Source organism: Culex pipiens, chromosome 3 (assembly GCF_016801865.2).
Source record: "Culex pipiens pallens isolate TS chromosome 3, TS_CPP_V2, whole genome shotgun sequence".
NCBI lineage: Eukaryota > Metazoa > Arthropoda > Insecta > Diptera > Culicidae > Culex > Culex pipiens.
Genome location: NC_068939.1, coordinates 129,404,731 through 129,421,846, shown reverse-complemented (window position 1 = coordinate 129,421,846; position 17,116 = coordinate 129,404,731). Strand labels below are relative to the sequence as shown.

At 28.8% G+C, this 17,116-nt stretch overlaps 1 long non-coding RNA gene across 1 annotated transcript; it reads right to left on the bottom strand.

The window, feature by feature from the left end:
* Positions 1–1,682: 1,682 nt before the first annotated feature.
* On the bottom strand, positions 1,683–14,082 carry LOC120414832 (uncharacterized). The gene is made up of 3 exons (XR_005605137.2): positions 13,958–14,082; positions 13,705–13,878; positions 1,683–2,239 (listed from the first exon to the last, which is right to left on the bottom strand). It is a non-coding gene; the product is annotated as an uncharacterized LOC120414832 (long non-coding RNA).
* Positions 14,083–17,116: the final 3,034 nt, after the last annotated feature.

Here is a 17,116-nt window from a genome sequence, read left to right as displayed (position 1 = left end):
GAAGCGTTTTTTTTCTTCAAATTAATCAATGTTCTGATAATCTAATTTTATATACAGCTTTAAATATCTCTTTCAAAACAACCAATGCGCCTTCATTTCTTTTGTACACAATACTTTTGTAAATGTAAGTGAGATACGGTCTGATCATTTTTGTGATTTTAATTCTTTTTTTTTATTTTCTTAAGACCAACGCAAATGATTTTTCAAGTGTTTGTACTCCTTTAAAATTTCCCCAAAAAATCAGGGCACTAAAAAAATTTGCCGAAAAATATAAATGATTTTAATATAAGGATTATGCAATGTTTATTTAAGAATTTTCAATCAAATAAAGGCTTTTCTTCTTTTCACAAACTTTGAGTCCCTGTCTTAAAAATAGTAAATGGGTAAATTTTGACCCAGTATCTTTGGAAGAGCTTCACTTTGGCCCACAAACATTGAATTCATGCAAAATATTAAATATGGAAATTTTCTTCGGCACTGTTAAAAACTCTATCATCACAAAATCAAGATTTCATGGTTAATATTTATTTAACACAAGCCTTACCCGTCAAACTTCGTTCTGCCTTTTTTCGTTTGTTGACGTTTTTGGCTTGTTTGCTTATTCTGCCTGCTGCGATGAAAATTTTATTTTACGCAACATTTCCCATACAATCTGCAGATTTTCTGGAATCGGTTTCAGAATGCCCTAAGTTGTCACTTTTTGGCGTAAGAACCTTCCCTGGACTTATACAAACAACAAATAGCACCTCGATCCGATGCTCCGAATTGAACTGATTCGCGTTCGAACAAAACCGTCGAAATTTTTTATATTTATAAGATTGATGAGGCCGTTGCAAATATTTTTCAAAGTTTATGTCGCCCCCCTTCAAAAATGGTCCATAAAATCAGAAGGCAAAAAAATTTTTTTTTAAACTTAAAAATTTTAATGAAAATAGCAGAGCAGTTCTCTACGAAATCGGTATTTTTTTTATTAATTTTAATTTTGGTATTTTTTAATCAGGCTGAAACTTTTTTGGTGCCTTCAGTAGGGGAGCTGGGGGTTAGACGGCCTCCCCACTGTTTGAATAAGTATACTAATACATATTACTAAAATGTTCAGCAATACTGTTTCTCATGCTAATTAATGCATATGGAGTCACCTTTGCCAGAAATATTGTTTGAAATAGTATAAAAATAGCTCAAAATAAACAAATAATTTTTGAACTTGAAACTGGATGTAATTTTCATGAATTACAACTTAGGCATTTTTGTTAAATAACAATATGTTTTTCTGTCTTCAAATATTTTTTCATGTTAAATTGAAGTTTTCCCTAGATTATGTCCCTCGAAAAAGTTCAAAAAATGCGATGAACTGTTTACAAAAAATGTTAAAAAAAATAATTTATTTGGGGGTAAGACGGCCACCCTGACTGAAAAGTTCGTCGGACGTCCGTCGTTTGTCGTCCGTGCAATCGTACGACGTCGCACGACAATGTCGTGCGACTTTCGCGCGAATGTCATACGTTTTTGCACCATAGGGAGCGTTCTTTTATTACGTAACGCGAAAAATCGGACTTTTAGACCCCCCCCCCCTCGTAACAAAATTTCCATACAAATTTTAAAAATTTTGTATTGAGCGTTACACGGCCTCCGACCCCCCCCCCCCCCCTCCCCCCTTACGTAATAAAAGAACGCTCCCATAATGTCGTATTTGTCGTGCGATCGATGATCGAAATTGTACGACATTGTCGTACGACATTCGACCGACGTCGCACGGTTTTGTTATTTAGGATGTCGTGCCTTTGTCGTGTGATGTCATTTCGGGTTTTTAGGTTATGTTGCAGTAAAAAATAGATATTTGTTTTATTTTTATTTATTTTTAGATGTATTTTTATTGTAAATTTCACTTTTTCACTCGATTTAAAATACATTCATTAATTTTACTTGTGTGTCGCGATCTCCACGTAGTTTTTGGCGTTGTCTTCCAGTTGGTCTTTCAGCTCATCGCTCGGCATCTTGGCCGGAAGTTTTTGGCGTTGTCTTCCGGGTCCGGAATTTGCCAGCCATCTTTTCGAGCCGATGCGGCGCCACCGTTTATGTCCCATGGATTGATGGCCACCGGAGTACGGGACAACGTCGGTTTACGCACTTCCGGAGCAGATGTTTTTGCGGTCGTTACAGCTTCCGTTCAACAAACTGCGTGGGACAACACAAAGACGCTGGTTTGTTAGCAGGATCAGATTGGAAAATTTTTGGTTACCTGAAAAAAGATAACGTCATTCGGCTGAATCATCATATCCAAATCATACCTAGAGTTTTGTTGTTGAAACAAAGGGAATCTCATGACAGATATTATACTCAAAAAATCTGTAAAAATTCATAAAATAATGGAATATTCAAAAAAATAACTTTCAATGTAAAATTTTGAAAAAAAATTAAAAAAGCAGTTAATTAAAACTTATAATTTTTTAAGAAAATAAAGATAAAAGAAAGTTTAAGACAACAAAAAATTCTAACATTTTAAATTTCAAATTAAAAATCAACATCAACGCATGGGTTTTCTCCAAAGTTTTATGGAGAAAACCCATCTGGACCTGTTTAAATATTTTTGATTTTTTTAAATTTAAAGTGCATGTGTTTCTGAAGAACCCAAAGCTATGCTTTGAGGATGCTAAGAACTTAAAAGACTTTAAACAATTTTATAATGTTCGAATGTTTAAATTAATCGTAAAAATTTAAAATATCTGAATAATTTAAAAAAGAAAATTAATCTTTGACATTTTTGAAATTTGCAAATATCAAGAATTATAAGAATACACTCAAAAACCCGATGGTTTGACACCAACTGTTGTCAAACGAAAGGGGTCACTTTTTAGTTTGACACCCATTTTACAAACGAAAAAGTGACCAACCACCGGGGGCTGAGTGTAATACAATATAAAAATTTAAGAGATTAAAAATTGTGGAACCTAAGTATTTCAAAATTATAAAATTTTTAGAATTTAGAGTTTTAGAACTTTAAAATTATGGAAAACTAAAATTCTTAAATTCTTTAAGTCTAAAATTTTAAAATCCTAAAACATGGTGTCGATCCAAATCCCAAAATAAAATTCCCTGACTTTTCCCTGACCACTCCAGACCACCAATTTCTTTTTTTATTTTCTATTTTTTACTAAAATATTGTTTGGAGCGTTTTTATGGTTTCATGCATTTTCCTTTTTGAATATGGGTCATTCCATCTGAAGCGGAACAGCATTTGAAAATTACCCTCTCCGATCCTGCGCAAATTTGGCAGGGCTGTTGATACTATCAAAACATGCAAGAATCCCGAATTTCATCCAAATCGGACCACCCCCTTTAATTTTGTACCTCCCCAAAAAATCGACTTTTTGGCGATTTTTGACCAAACCTCCTAGTTTCAAACGACGATAACTCAGGAACCACAAATCTTAGAGGGTCGGTCTTAGACTCAATTTTGAAGAAAATTGGACGTAGAATCCATTTCCGTGATCAAAATTTTGATTAATTTATGTTTTCTACCTGTATTGCGCAATTGAAAACTTTAAACGGCCGTAACTCAAAACACCCCAACTTATTTTTTTTATTTGACCTCACCATTGTGTTCCTTGGCCAATTTTACATAAGAATCACCTATCGACAAAAATGAATATGTTTCGTTCCAGAGATATCGAATTTTAAAGTTTTGTGTTTTCGAGATTACCTACATCAGCTTCATTCGCCGCATCTGCTAGAAGCACACAGGCGGGCTTATCAATAATTGCTACCTGGTATTTTATTGAAATAATATTTCATCATAAATAATCTTTATCAAATTGGGCAAAAATTAACTGTATAACACTGTAGGAAACTGGAGTTTAACCGAGAAAATTTATCTGCTCAAAAAATGAATGAAGTGAATTTCTGTGTTAACCCACAGGACAGAGCAATTAAGACACACAGTAAAGGGCAGAATTGGATTCCGACGGAGCGAGCAGGAAAATGCAATTAATCTTGTTAGTAACACTGAACAATAAGTGCACGATACATTATTGAGTAAAATATGAATCAAAATGAATAAAATTTGTTGATACGTTGTACTCTTGTGAAGGACGATCACAAGGAGTAGGAAAAGGATTTCTGGAAAGTATAAAACTTAAAAATGTAAGAAAATCACAAAGTTTGATCTGCGAATTTAGTTGCGATGATTTTGACACCGTCCGAACAACAGTGTTTTTTTTTCTTCTATCATTCTTGGATTCTTGGAACACAATACGGCTGCTGGCCTCACGTATAAGGATTTTTTTTTTAATTAAATGTACCTTGACCAAAATCATCTTTTAATCAAATGAAGCTGGTTCACAATATAAAAATTGACTTAATATGATCAATCTTTTAAACCATGAATCAGATTTGCCAAATCAAAGTGTCAATAATAAACTAAAAAAACTAAAACTAAAAATAAAAATAAAGCAGGTTTTGGGGTTTTTGCTGAATGGCACTATTTTGCTACTGCCCATGATAAAGGCCCTAGTCATGGCCTCGGAGGTACTCTAAAACGGTTAGCAACACGTAAAAAACGGTGCATAAAAAATATCCCAATAAATATTTCTTTCACAAAAATAGATTGATCTAGGTAGGGGAACAGCACCTAATTCCAGCGTTCCTCTAATGTTGCCATATCAGAGCTTTGGCATTCAATTACAGCTGATTAAAAGCGTTTTCAACTGAAATCGAGTGATAAATAACTCAATAAGAAGTGAACAAGCAAGTTTCTATCAAAAGTTTTGCAAAATTTGTTGTTTAAATAGTGAAAATGAGCAAATTGGACGAAACTAGGAGCGAGGACTTAACCTGTCAAACATACGAGAATTTTCCCTATTAGCCATTTGCACAAATATTTGCGTAAAATTATAAAAATAAAAATTATAAAAAAGCCACTTGAATAAAAATTTGCAAAAAAAAGTAAAAATATAAATTAAATTAATCATCTCCCAGAACACCAGGTAGCAGTTATTGATAAGCCCGCCTGTGTGCTTCTAGCAGATGCGGCGAATGAAGCTGATGTAGGTAATCTCGAAAAAAAAACTTTAAAATTCGATATCTCTGGAACGAAACATATTCATTTTTGTCGATAGGTGATTCTTATGTAAAATTGGCCGGGGAACACAATGGTGAGGTCAAATAAAAAAAATAAGTTGGGGTGTTTTGAGATACGGCCGTTTAAAGTTTTCAATTGCGCAATACAGGTAGAAAAAATAAATTATTCAACATTTTGATCACGGAAATGGATTCTACGTCCAATTTTCTTCAAAATTGAGTCTAAGACCGACCTTCTAAGATTTGTGGTTCCTGAGCTATCGCCGTTTGAAGCTAGGAGGTTTGGTCAAAAATCGCCAAAAAGTCGATTTTTTGGGGAGGTACAAAAATGGAGGGGGTGGTCCGATTTGGATGAAATTCGGGATTCTTGTATGTTTTGATAGTATCAACAGCCCTGCCAAATTTGAGCAGGATCGGAGAGGGTAATTTTCAAATTTGGACTTTTTCGTGCACAGTTGAGATGGAATGACCCATATTGGAAATTTAAGATATTGAAAAACTTCAATGACCTTTTTATTTTATTTTTAAACGATGGATTCTGCAAAAACTTAAAAACTTTTTTTTTATTTTGTCAATCATTTTTTTCTTATCGAACATCCAAAATGAGCAACTATAAAATCGTCCTGTGTTTTTTTATTTGGTGATGCCATTTTAAATGTTGCCCTTTACCAAAAACTGTAGAGTTTTTTTTAGTATGTCCTATACTGCCCCTGATCGCATAAATGTCCCATATGCATTTTCATAGATTTCGAGTTATTGATGCAGTTTAGTTCAAAATTGTGTGCTCTTTCAAAAGATCCTATAACATCCAGTACTTTGTTCCAGAAATCAGAAGGAAATTCAGTTTTTCGCGAAAACTTAACACGTAGCCTTATGTATGGGACAAACTTTAAATGCGTTTTTCTCAGCTTGCTGTTTTTGCATATGGGACATTTATGCGAACATGGGCAGTATAAACATATGAAACACAATAGCTTACTAGACCTTAAAAAAAAAACTCTGGAAATAATTAATAATTACAATTGTTGCAAATTTCAAATTGCGATTAGTTAGTTTCACTTCATTTACTAAAGAAAATTAATTGTTTAAAGTTTAAAAAAAAAAATCAATTGAAAATTTGAATTAAAGGCCGATGTCATTTTTGATTGTGTTTTTATAAAAAAATAAAGGGTTTGGAGACAAAACCTTGAAAAATATGTAATTTTGTAGAACCTTAAGAACCTTAACCTTAAGATTAAAACAAAACTGAAAAAATTAGAAAAATATAAAATTAAATTGATTTTTTACGGTCTTTTCCAACAATGATTGTATTTAAAGTAAACGGTTCCTGGATATTTGAACAAAACATCTTCTTAAATAATTTTACAAAAAAAAATATTTTTGCCATAAAAATTAAAAAAATGGATTCAACCTTGACCAGAGCTTACAGACGATGATTCACACGATCAAAACATTTTATAAAAATAAAAACAAAATACAACCTGATCGAGCTTTACAAAAAGTCATTATTTATCAAACTTAGATATTTGGGTGTTTTGGAAAAGATTCCAAATTTAAGCTCGATCTGATCACGGGAACTCCTCCTTGTAACCCCTTGAACGTTGTTTGGGGAAAATATGTGAAATGTGTAGTTGTACAATCCCTATGAAATCTCGGATGTTGGAAACAACTTAATTTTTCATGTCATATTTTATAAATTCTTGAACTCTCAAATTCCGTTAGTCAGGGTTATTACGGAGAAATCGAAAAAAAAATCCGCGCCATCTTAAAACCCAATCCGCGCAAAATCCACGTCATTTTAAGAAAAATAATTTTGCAACAAACATACAAAAGAGTTTTATAATAAATTCAATTTTGTAATCTCAGAACGCAGAATCTTGAAACGCTGAAAATGTGTTTTTGCTAGGATTAGGTAAACTAGAGGGAAAAGCCAAAACAAACATTTTGGCAAAAAAAATAAAAAATTTCAACATTTAGAAATTTAGATCTAAAAACTGACTGAAATCTTAACACAAAAATAAAAATTGTAATAAATCCTCGATCTTGAAATTTTAAATTAAAGATACAGTTCATACTCGATGATCTTACCAAAGCGTCACTTAGGAAAATCGAAAGAATTTAAGAATTTGAGAATTTAAGAATTTAAGAATTTAAGAATTTAAGAATTTAAGAATTTAAGAATTTAAGAATTTAAGAATTTAAGAATTTAAGAATTTAAGAATTTAAGAATTTAAGAATTTAAGAATTTAAGAATTTAAGAATTCAAGAATTTAAGAATTTAAGAATTTAAGAATTTAAGAATTTAAGAATTTAAGAATTTAAGAATTTAAGAATTTAAGAATTTAAGAATTTAAGAATTTAAGAATTTAAGAATTTAAGAATTTAAGAATTTAAGAATTTAAGAATTTAAGAATTTAAGAATTTAAGAATTTAAGAATTTAAGAATTTAAGAATTTAAGAATTTAAGAATTTAAGAATTTAAGAATTTAAGAATTTAAGAATTTAAGAATTTAAGAATTTAAGAATTTAAGAATTTAAGAATTTAAGAATTTAAGAATTTAAGAATTTAAGAATTTAAGAATTTAAGAATTTAAGAATTTAAGAATTTAAGAATTTAAGAATTTAAGAATTTAAGAATTTAAGAATTTAAGAATTTAAGAATTTAAGAATTTAAGAATTTAAGAATTTAAGAATTTAAGAATTTAAGAATTTAAGAATTTAAGAATTTAAGAATTTAAGAATTTAAGAATTTAAGAATTTAAGAATTTAAGAATTTAAGAATTTAAGAATTTAAGAATTTAAGAATTTAAGAATTTAAGAATTTAAGAATTTAAGAATTTAAGAATTTAAGAATTTAAGAATTTAAGAATTTAAGAATTTAAGAATTTAAGAATTTAAGAATTTAAGAATTTAAGAATTTAAGAATTTAAGAATTTAAGAATTTAAGAATTTAAGAATTTAAGAATTTAAGAATTTAAGAATTTAAGAATTTAAGAATTTAAGAATTTAAGAATTTAGAATTTAAGAATTTAAGAATTTAAGAATTTAAGAATTTAAGAATTTAAGAATTTAAGAATTTAAGAATTTAAGAATTTAAGAATTTAAGAATTTAAGAATTTAAGAATTTAAGAATTTAAGAATTTAAGAATTTAAGAATTTAAGAATTTAAGAATTTAAGAATTTAAGAATTTAAGAATTTAAGAATTTAAGAATTTAAGAATTTAAGAATTTAAGAATTTAAGAATTTAAGAATTTAAGAATTTAAGAATTTAAGAATTTAAGAATTTAAGAATTTAAGAATTTAAGAATTTAAGAATTTAAGAATTTAAGAATTTAAGAATTTAAGAATTTAAGAATTTAAGAATTTAAGAATTTAAGAATTTAAGAATTTAAGAATTTAAGAATTTAAGAATTTAAGAATTTAAGAATTTAAGAATTTAAGAATTTAAGAATTTAAGAATTTAAGAATTTAAGAATTTAAGAATTTAAGAATTTAAGAATTTAAGAATTTAAGAATTTAAGAATTTAAGAATTTAAGAATTTAAGAATTTAAGAATTTAAGAATTTAAGAATTTAAGAATTTAAGAATTTAAGAATTTAAGAATTTAAGAATTTAAGAATTTAAGAATTTAAGAATTTAAGAATTTAAGAATTTAAGAATTTAAGAATTTAAGAATTTAAGAATTTAAGAATTTAAGAATTTAAGAATTTAAGAATTTAAGAATTTAAGAATTTAAGAATTTAAGAATTTAAGAATTTAAGAATTTAAGAATTTAAGAATTTAAGAATTTAAGAATTTAAGAATTTAAGAATTTAAGAATTTAAGAATTTAAGAATTTAAGAATTTAAGAATTTAAGAATTTAAGAATTTAAGAATTTAAGAATTTAAGAATTAAAGAATTTAAGAATTAAAGAATTTAAGAATTTAAGAATTTAAGAATTTAAGAATTTAAGAATTTAAGAATTTAAGAATTTAAGAATTTAAGAATTTAAGAATTTAAGAATTTAAGAATTTAAGAATTTAAGAATTTAAGAATTTAAGAATTTAAGAATTTAAGAATTTAAGAATTTAAGAATTTAAGAATTTAAGAATTTAAGAATTTAAGAATTTAAGAATTTAAGAATTTAAGAATTTAAGAATTTAAGAATTTAAGAATTTAAGAATTTAAGAATTTAAGAATTTAAGAATTTAAGAATTTAAGAATTTAAGAATTTAAGAATTTAAGAATTTAAGAATTTAAGAATTTAAGAATTTAAGAATTTAAGAATTTAAGAATTTAAGAATTTAAGAATTTAAGAATTTAAGAATTTAAGAATTTAAGAATTTAAGAATTTAAGAATTTAAGAATTTAAGAATTTAAGAATTTAAGAATTTAAGAATTTAAGAATTTAAGAATTTAAGAATTTAAGAATTTAAGAATTTAAGAATTTAAGAATTTAAGAATTTAAGAATTTAAGAATTTAAGAATTTAAGAATTTAAGAATTTAAGAATTTAAGAATTTAAGAATTTAAGAATTTAAGAATTTAAGAATTTAAGAATTTAAGAATTTAAGAATTTAAGAATTTAAGAATTTAAGAATTTAAGAATTTAAGAATTTAAGAATTTAAGAATTTAAGAATTTAAGAATTTAAGAATTTAAGAATTTAAGAATTTAAGAATTTAAGAATTTAAGAATTTAAGAATTTAAGAATTTAAGAATTTAAGAATTTAAGAATTTAAGAATTTAAGAATTTAAGAATTTAAGAATTTAAGAATTTAAGAATTTAAGAATTTAAGAATTTAAGAATTTAAGAATTTAAGAATTTAAGAATTTAAGAATTTAAGAATTTAAGAATTTAAGAATTTAAGAATTTAAGAATTTAAGAATTTAAGAATTTAAGAATTTAAGAATTTAAGAATTTAAGAATTTAAGAATTTAAGAATTTAAGAATTTAAGAATTTAAGAATTTAAGAATTTAAGAATTTAAGAATTTAAGAATTTAAGAATTTAAGAATTTAAGAATTTAAGAATTTAAGAATTTAAGAATTTAAGAATTTAAGAATTTAAGAATTTAAGAATTTAAGAATTTAAGAATTTAAGAATTTAAGAATTTAAGAATTTAAGAATTTAAGAATTTAAGAATTTAAGAATTTAAGAATTTAAGAATTTAAGAATTTAAGAATTTAAGAATTTAAGAATTTAAGAATTTAAGAATTTAAGAATTTAAGAATTTAAGAATTTAAGAATTTAAGAATTTAAGAATTTAAGAATTTAAGAATTTAAGAATTTAAGAATTTAAGAATTTAAGAATTTAAGAATTTAAGAATTTAAGAATTTAAGAATTTAAGAATTTAAGAATTTAAGAATTTAAGAATTTAAGAATTTAAGAATTTAAGAATTTAAGAATTTAAGAATTTAAGAATTTAAGAATTTAAGAATTTAAGAATTTAAGAATTTAAGAATTTAAGAATTTAAGAATTTAAGAATTTAAGAATTTAAGAATTTAAGAATTTAAGAATTTAAGAATTTAAGAATTTAAGACGATTTTTCGAAAAATTGCCAAACTTTGAAGGTCTGTACCGAGCTCCAGGATGCTCCAAACTTCAATGATATATATACCAAAAGATGCGCAAGGATCTGGCCTACACGCCAGTGATGTTTTTGGTAAACGCATTGGTGGCTGAAATGCCTCAAAAATTGACATTTTTGAAAAAAAAATCTTTTTTACGGGTTAAATCCCATTTAAAATTGAAGGGCGGAGCGCAAGGATCTGGCCTAAACACAATGTTGCAAAGTTTGGCCTGGAATACATTCAAATACATCATCAAGGGCAAATTTTCAAAAAGAAATGAAATTTTGTAGTAATATTTTTAAGATCATCGAAATTCCCTGACCCAGCTTTAAATTCCCTGACTTTCCCTGACTTTTCCAGGTCAAATAAAATTCCCTGACAATTCCAGGTTTTCCCTGACTTTTCCAGAAATCGACACCATGTAAAATTATAAAAAATGCTAAAATTTAAAATTTGATAATTTTAGAATTTTAGAATTTTAGAATTTTAGAATTTTAGAATTTTAGAATTTTAGAATTTTAGAATTTTAGAATTTTAGAATTTTAGAATTTTAGAATTTTAGAATTTTAGAATTTTAGAATTTTAGAATTGTAGAATTTTAGAATTTCAGAATTTTAGAATTTTAGAATTTTCGAATTTTAGAATTTTAGAATTTTAGAATTTTAGAATTTTAGAATTTTAGAATTTTAGAATTTTAGAATTTTAGAATTTTAGAATTTTAGGATTTTAGAATTGTAGAATTTTAGAATTTTAAAATTATAGAATTTTAGAATTTTTAAATTTTTGATTTTTTTTATAATTTTAATATAAATATTTTTTTATTTAAAAAAATATTTCTGCAAACCTTTTAAAAAAATACCTAATTTTTTTGTAATCTGCTTTGTTTTCAACCTTTTTTTTAATTAATTTTATTTTTTTCAGTAAGGCCGTTGCAAATATTTTTCAAAGTTTATGTCGCCCCTCTTCAAAATTTGTCCGAAAAATCAGGGGGCAAAAAAAATATTTTTTCAAAAAACTTCAAAATTTCAATAAAAACAGAAGTTAAATCAACTGAAAACAATCTAAAATGCATTTTTCTGCATTGATAATCATATTTAGCATGTTTGGGCTGGAGTTACAATATTTTGAATTTTTATGGAGTTCCAATGCACAGAACCGCAAAAACTTTTTTTTTCGCGAAAAATAAAATTTTCGTCAATACTTAGATATTTTGAAAACTAATGATTGCAAAACAACTGGACAGGTGTATAATGCATTTTAAAACACTTTTTTCATTGAAATGTTGAAACCATGGCTCGTAAATTCAATTTTTAAACTTTTTTATTTTTTTGCCCCCCCCCTCGACTTTGGTCAGAGGCGAGGGACATAAACTTCAAAAAATATTTGCAACGGCCTAAAAAAAATATAAAAAATATAAAAAAAAATCTGTAAAATATTATTCAGGATGTTGGTAGTTTTTAAATTTTGAAACTCATCATCGAGATAATCCTGGCGGCGCACTTATGTTAGAGTTTTTTTATTGTGGGTAATTCTCTACCAACTCACACGAAATCGGGAAAAGTTGCCCCGACCCCTCTTCGATTTGCGTGAAACTTTGTCCTAAGGGGTAACTTTTGTCCCTGATCACGAATCCGAGGTCCGTTTTTTGATATCTCGTGACGGAGGGGCGGTACGACCCCTTCCATTTTTGAACATGCGAAAAAAGAGGTGTTTTTCAAAAATTTGCAGCCTGAAACGGTGATGAGATAGAAATCTGGTGTCAAAGGGACTTTTATGTAAAATTAGACGCCCGATTTGATGGCGTACTCAGAATTCCGAAAAAACGTATTTTTCATCGAAAAAAACACTAAAAAAGTTTTAAAAATTCTCCCATTTTCCGTTACTCGACTGTAAAAAATTTTGGAACATGTCATTTTATGGGAAATTTAATGTACTTTTGAAATCTACATTGTCCCAGAAGGGTCATTTTTTCATTTAGAACAAAATTTTTCATTTTAAAATTTCGTGTTTTTTCTAACTTTGCAGGGTTATTTTTTAGAGTGTAACAATGTTCTACAAAGTTGTAGAGCAGACAATTACAAAAATTTTGATATATAGACATAAGGGGTTTGCTTATAAACATCACAAGTTATCGCGATTTTACGAAAAAAAGTTTTGAAAAAGTTACTTTTTGCGTTTCTCTTTGTTTCGTCGTCCGTGTCTGTCGCGAGTGACCATGAACGGCCATGATCGATGACGACCAACTTTTTCAAAACTTTTTTTCGTAAAATCGCGATAACTCGTGATGTTTATAAGCAAACCCCTTATGTCTATATATCAAAATTTTTGTAATTGTCTGCTCTACAACTTTGTAGAACATTGTTACACTCTAAAAAATAACCCTGCAAAGTTAGAAAAAACACGAAATTTTAAAATGAAAAATTTTGTTCTAAATGAAAAAATGACCCTTCTGGGACAATGTAGATTCGAAAAGTACATTAAATTTCCCATAAAATGACATGTTCCAAATTTTTTTACAGTCGAGTAACGGAAAATGGGAGAATTTTTAAAACTTTTTTAGTGTTTTTTTCGATGAAAAATACGTTTTTTCGGAATTCTGAGTACGCCATCAAATTGGGCGTCTAATTTTACATAAAAGTCCCTTTGACACCAGATTTCTATCTCATCACCGTTTCAGGCTGCAAATTTTTGAAAAACACCTCTTTTTTCGCATGTTCAAAAATGGAAGGGGTCGTACCGCCCCTCCGTCACGAGATATCAAAAAACGGACCTCGGATTCGTGATCAGGGACAAAAGTTACCCCTTAGGACAAAGTTTCACGCAAATCGAAGAGGGGTCGGGGCAACTGCTGTGTGAGTTGGCGGAGAATTACCCTTGTACAATTCTAAAGTCCACTAATCATAACACCCAATATTAGCCCTCATACTTTCCGTCTTCCAAGCTCACTCCCGATACTTTGAAATGCGCCTCTTCCATCATTTCAATGACTTAAAGCAACAGTTCTATTGATAAAACTTCCGGTGGATCAGAAACACCGCCACGAGATGATTATTCTGTACCCCTTTTTCTCTTACCTTGGGTAGAACTTTTGACACTCGGTGTTTCATCCTCCTCCTCCTTTGGAATGAACCATATCCTCCATAAGCTCGGTTCCTTCCGGTCCCGTCTTCCGCCACGAAGACCTGGCCCGCCGGATTCATGCGTCTCGTCCTCCTCCTCCACCGCCACGAAGACCGAATTCTGAATATCTGGAACATAAGAAACTATAATTTGGCCACTTGCCCACTCCGGCCGGAACTTTCCGACAGAAAAAGAAGCACAACTTACCTATCAACCGGTCAAAATCCTTCCGAAGCCCAACATCAACAATAACGGGTTCGATTCGGTTGCAATCAAGTCCAAACAAGACCAGCTGAAGAGAACTGTCAAACTGTTTGCGTCGACGAAAATCGTGACGAATTGAAGGAAAATCGATGGAAAAAAACAATGTCGGGCATGTCGAGTGTTTGTCGTACGTTTGTCGTCCTTTCGACCAATCGATATCGAAACGGTAAAATCAAAACCGCGCGACAGCTTGTACGACGTGCGACATTTTTCAAACAGGGCACCCATAATTTGTAGATTTTATTTGATATAGGTTATATTTTTGACGGTTTTTGACTATTAAGACATATTTGTAGATAAAGGAAAAGCATTTTCAATAAAACTATCAATTTTTAATCAAAATGCTGTTAAGAGGCAGTATTTGTAAATATTGCTCGGTTTGTTCTAGAGGTCGTATCGAGGTGTTCCAATTTGGATGAAACTTTCAGCGTTTGTTTGTCTATACATAAGATGAACTCATGCCAAATATGAGCCCTCTACGACAAAGGGAAGTGGGGTAAAACGGGCTTTGAAGTTTGAGGTCAAAAAAACATAAAAAAATCTTAAAATTGCTTGCATTTCCGTAAAACTTCATCAATTCCAACTCTCTTAGATGCATTCGAAAGGTCTTTTGAAGCACTTCAAAATGTGCCATAGACATCCAGGATCGGTTTGACTTTTTCTTTTAGCTTTTGCAAATTACTGTCAAAAATGGATTTTTTTAAATCCTTAATATCTTTTTCCAACAGCCTCCAACACCCATACTCCCTTAGGTCAAAAGATAGGGAATATCATGGACTATAAGCCTATGGAATTAACTTTTTGGCCAATCGCAGTTTTTCTCAAAGTTTTTCGATTTCTCTACAACAAACAATTTACAACGTTAGTTTTTGCCCTGTAGGCCTCCATAGCGGCACTTTTTGGTCTCAATTTTGTCATATTCGGAATCCTCAGACAATTTCACGTAAATTAGAAGTATTGGAGTTATAAATTTGATTGGAAAAATTGCCATTAAAAATGAATTAAAATATTTTTTAATAATTTGTTGGATTAGGGGTAAAACAGGTTTTCGCCTACTTGATACAGCATTTGATGTATTGATCATAGGGTAAATAAAATCTATTTCTTTTTTCAAAAATGTTTTATTTAATTATTTTTTAAATCAAAATTACAATTCCAATACTTCTAACTAACGTAAAGTTGTCCGAGGATTCCGAATATGACAAAATTGAGACCAAAAAGTGCCGCTATGGAGGCCAGCAGGGTAAAAACTAACGTTGTAAATTATTTGTTGTAGAAAAATCGAATAACTATGAGAAAAACTGCGATTGGCCAAAAAGTTAATACCATAGGCTTATAGTCCATGATATTCCCTATCTTTTGACCTATGGGAGTATGGGTGTTGGAGGCTGTTGGAAAAAGATATTAAGGATTTAAAAAAATCCATTTTTGACAGTAATTTGCAAAAGCTAAGAGAAAAAGTCAAACCGATCCTGGATGTCTATGGCACATTTTGAAGTGCTTCAAAAGACCTTTCGAATGCATCTAAGAGAGCTGGAATTGATGAAATTTTACGGAAATGCGAGCAATTTTAAGATTTAAATTAAACTTCAAAGCCCGTTTAACCCCACTTCCCTTTGTCGTAGAGGGCTCATATTTGGCATGAGTTCATCTTATGTATAGGCAAACAAACGCTGAAAGTTTCATCCAAATCGGAGCACCTCGATACGACCTGTTACACATTGGTGAAAAACTCTACCGTTTCGACAACATTCTTTACTGTGATATAGCAAAACTCATTGAATAGTATGAAATCCTATCAAACTTTTCATAAAAATCGCTAATTTAATATTGTTTACATAATTTTGATTTACTTATTCTAATCGAAATACACAAACTAATTTTTTTTTGTATCAAATTGTGATTGTTTTGTAGTAAAAATTCATAGTTTTTCATAAAATGTGGTCGCAATAATATGAAATTCACTGAGCCAAAATATGAAATTTTTAAACAGCATATATCTTCACATTTGAAACCTGATTTTTTTCAACCAAAATAGTTATGATGTTCAGAGAAGTCTGTTGAACCAACCATGTAGGTGTTTGGGTGGATTTAGCAAAGTTATTAAGTTTATTTATAGCATTGGCCGTCTTACCCCACATGGGTGGCCGTCTTACCCCGCGTATTTCATATATATACGATTTCAATTATTTTTTTAAAATAGCTGAAAAGTATTGAAAATTGGTTTTTAGACCAACTAATTTATGTCATTTCTATAATGGACTAGTAGTAGAACAATATGTACGTAATTTGAGATCAAAATACTCTGTTGTATAAATTTTATTAGACTTCTCCCTTAGGGTGACCGTCTTACCCCCATCTCCCCTATGCCCAAAGAAGCCATTTTACATCATTAGTTTGTCCATATAATTTTCCATACAAATGTGGCAGCTGTCCATACAAAAAAGATGAATGAAAATTCAAAAATATGTATCTTTTGAAGGAATTTTTCGATTGATTTCGTGTCTTCGGCAAAGTTGCAGGTATGGATAAGGACTGCACTCAAAAAACATGATACACGGTAATTTTTTTTTTTGTGATTTTTTATTAAACTTTTTATCACTAAAACTTGATTTGCAAAAAACAGTATTGTTTTGATATATTTATATGTTATGTTTGATATGTAAAATGCCAACTTTTCAGAAATTTCCAGAATGGGCAAAAAAACTTTGACCGAGTTATATATTTTTTTAATTCATTCTGATTAAAAAAAATCTAAATATTGGTCGCAAACATTTTTCAATTTCATTTTTCGATGTAAAATCAAATTTGCAATCCAAACGTACTTTATTGAAATTTTGATAAAGTTCACCGTTTTCAAGTTAAATATTTAGGTAACTTTTTTTTGAACATGGAAGCAGTTTTTCATTTTTTTTTTAATTAGTGCCCATGATTGCCCACTATTGAAAACAATATTTTTGAAAAGCTGAGAAAATTCTCTATATTTTGCATTTTTGAACTTTGTTGATACGACCTTTAGTTGCTGAGATGTTGCCATGCAAAGATTTAAAACAGGAAAATTGATGTTTTTTAAGTCTCACCCAAACAACTCTCTATTTTCTA